Raw genomic sequence first — 3665 nt, forward strand, 5'->3', positions numbered from 1 at the left:
AAATCATCTATTTCTTCTTCTTTGGATCTGGTTGTTGGTGCATATATATGGATGATAGTAGTGTTCACTTGACTTCCTTGTGAGTGTATGGACATAATCCTATCACTCACAGCTATAATATTTTAAATTAACTTGTGATTTATAACCTAAATTGTTCTGCACTAGGAAATAGAGAATTATTTGATGTTATTTTGCTCTTATTCAGTTACTTTTAATAATATAATGTGAAGACAAGTGAAAGAACTTGATTTAGGTTAAAGTAATATTTACAAAAAAAGTACAACCTAAAGCAATAAAACATGGTCATTGATTTTTGGAAATTGACAACTTCTAGACATTCCATATTGGTTTGCCAAACTAATATACTAGCTTAAAAAAACATTAGAGATTAAAGTGAAAGAGTCAAGTTTCCCAGGAAGAAAAATATTAAAAACACTAGTCTTGAGACCTCTGGTGGCCTAGTGACAGGAAGCTGTGCAGCAATCCCTAAGGCTCACAGTTCGAATCCATCAGATGATCTGCTGGAGACGGAGGGGCAATATCCTCCCATGCCAGTAGAATCAGACTCAACAGTAAAAAACAAAACAAATAAAAAACAAAAAAAACAAAAACCTCAAACAAACAATACATCCAAAACCAACCAAAAAACCAAAAACCAACCCCCCAAAATCCTACTCTTAGTTATATTATAAAAGTTTCCGTAATCCAAGCAGAGATACTTGTCTTTGTACTTTTTTGTATTTATACATCCAGTGAGAGTTCTAAAAATATATTTTTGTGATAGCAGGGAATGGACCTCCATATCACACGATTATTTTCAGTCCAAGAACAGGATAATGAGGATAGGTTTCCTGAAGACAATAGGTTTGGCAAGGGATGGAACAGGGTTTATAGCAGTTGCACATAAGGTCGCTACGAGTCACAGATAACTCAATGGCACATAACAACAATAACAACAACAAAAACATCTAAGTGAACTGTCAACTGGTATTATTTTGAAAACTTTTATTTACATTGGATATTGTTGTTGCTATATGCCATCAAGCCACCTGCAACTCATAACAATACTATGTGCAGCAGACCTAAACCTTACTCTATCCTGTGTAAATCTTATTGTCTCTGACTCAGCTACCACTGTTATGCTAGTCACTGAATCAATCTATCTCATCAATGATCTTCCCCTCTTGTGCTGTCCCTCCACCCTTCCAAGCATGATGTCCCTCTCCAAGGGCTGGTCCCTCCTTGCAACATGTCCAAAATATGTCCAACAAAGTTTAAGAATCCTTGCCTTCAAGGAGCAGACTAGTCTCACTCTCTCTAGGATGTATTTGTTTGTTCCCTAGCAGTTCATTGTATATTCAACACTCTTCTCTAGCACATTGCTCTTTAGTGCTTTGGAGAGGACCCAATAGCAGACTTTTCCAATACAATTTGTCTTTTCATTTCCAGGCTGCTGATACCGAGAGTGTTGACTGTGGAGCCAAGCAAACCAAAGTTGTCAACAATCTCAATCTCTTCACCATCTATCCTGATGCTGCCAATAGGCCGAGTGGTAAGAATCCGTTTTCTTTGTGTTGAGATTCAATCTATATTGAAGGCTGCAGTCCTTGATCTTCTGTAGCAAGTGCTTCAGATCCTCCTTAGTTTCAGCAAACAGGGTTGTACTATTTGCATAACACAGATAATTGATGAGTCTACCTTAATCCTAAAGCCACATTTCTGCTCATAGAGCCCAGCCTCCTGGATAATCTGTTCTCAATATAGACTGTAAAGATATGGAGATATGACACATCCCTGCCTACACCCTTCCTAATTTTGAACCATGCAGTGTTTCTTTACTCTGTTCTGACATTTGACTACTCATCCAAGTATAGGCTGCATATTAACACAATCAGGTGTTCTGGGATTCCCATTCTTCTAAGAGTCAGCCACGGCTTTCTGTGATCCACACAGTCAATTATCTTTACACAGTCAATGAAACACAGATAAACATACCTCTTGTACTCCCTGCTTTCAGCCAAGATTTATCTAACATTAGTTACTATATCCCTATTATCGCAGCCTCTTCTGAACCCAGCCTGCACTTCTGGCAGTTCTCTGTTGATGTGCTGTTCCATTTGATTTTCGATAATCTTCAGCATGACGGATATAGGTTTTTCTTTTTTCTCACACTGGTTTTAAAGTCTATTCACATCCCATTTTACATCTTCACCTAGGATTTTTTTTCTACTTTTCCTTTTTATATTTTCCATGTAAACTGAACTTTCTGTGTTTCACACTGAAAGAAGTATTTCCCCCCTATATTGATAGAAATGCTTTAACTCTATAAAGCAAACAATATATTTGTTTATTTTTATCACAAAAAAAGAAGAGAGATGAAAAAAAAAGTTATTTTCCTCTCTGGCTGCATAAGTGAAAACCGCTATCATGAATGGCACAGTGACTACCTGGATCAGGAAGTTCATGACCAACTGACTAATGTAGTGGAAGCAAATGGTTACTAATGTTTTTCACCCTGGGGAGGCAACAGTTCCTAAGACAGAAATGTGAGAAAAACTAGAAAAACTGTACAAGACCACACCAGGCGTCATCTTTGTGTTTGGATTCAGAACCTACTTTTCTGGTGGCAAGACAATGGGCTTTGGCATTTTTTTACTCCTTGGATTATGCAAAGAAAAAAACAAACGCAAACACAGACATGTACTACATGGTCTATATGAGAAGAAAAAGACTTCAAGGAAACAGCGCGAGGAGTCCAAGAACAGGATGAAGAAAGTCAGGGGCACACTACAAAGGCCAATGTGGGAGTGGGCAAAAAGTGAGCTGGAGATTAAACAACAGGAGGGTTAAACATTCTCCAGGAACTTGATCTGTGATGACTGTGGCTTTTTTCATCAGAGGATTAATAAACTGTAAACTTCTTCTAAAAAATAAAGAAATGAACATCTCAAGCTTTTCTCCCAAATTTAGCTCATACATAAAATGAGTGAATTCAATATGTCTACTTTTCTGAATACAAGAAGTTCACTTTAGGAGATCCTAAGAAAAGCTTTCTTTTGAGCAGCTACAGATACTTGTTTGCAATTTTGTACAACAATATTTTAAAAAAATTTGTGTAGGTTGTCCCAGGATGAACAGCAGCAAGGAATTGTTATTTAACAATAGTTATTGCTTCACCAAAGTAAGATATGAGAGCCTACTTCCCTGAAAATACAGAATGACTTTGGGAAAAGCAACCTTTCTCACTCAAAATATTTTCAGACTGCTATTGAAAACTCTATGTTAAGCTATAATGTATAACATTTTCTGTATTATTATGTCAGCATCGTGGGGAAAAATATGTATCCTACCATCATTGATGGTAATGAAATAAAATACTAACAATATTTTCATGACAAAAATACTCGAAAAAAGGTCAGAAAATTGGACTTTACCTCAATTGATGGTCCACTATCAGGTATTTTAAGAAAACATTGACTTTCAAACACTTGGATCCGCTGACTTTACAAAACTTTATATAAAACATATATACATATGTATAACTTGCATCTAATGTTAATGGATATTGGCTGAAAACAGGGAGTACCTGAAGAATGTCTATCTGTACTTCATTGATTATGCAAAGGCATTTGACTGTGTAACAAACTGTTGCTGACTCTGGGAAA

General features: G+C 36.5%; 1 pseudogene; it reads left to right on the forward strand.

The window, feature by feature from the left end:
• Positions 1-2427: 2427 nt before the first annotated feature.
• On the forward strand, positions 2428-2822 carry LOC102852035 (annotated as a pseudogene).
• The last annotated feature ends 843 nt before the right edge of the window (positions 2823-3665 follow it).

Source organism: Elephantulus edwardii, unplaced genomic scaffold (assembly GCF_000299155.1).
Source record: "Elephantulus edwardii isolate Elephantulus edwardi_28Jun2011 unplaced genomic scaffold, EleEdw1.0 scaffold00018, whole genome shotgun sequence".
Classification (NCBI taxonomy): Eukaryota; Metazoa; Chordata; class Mammalia; order Macroscelidea; family Macroscelididae; genus Elephantulus; species Elephantulus edwardii.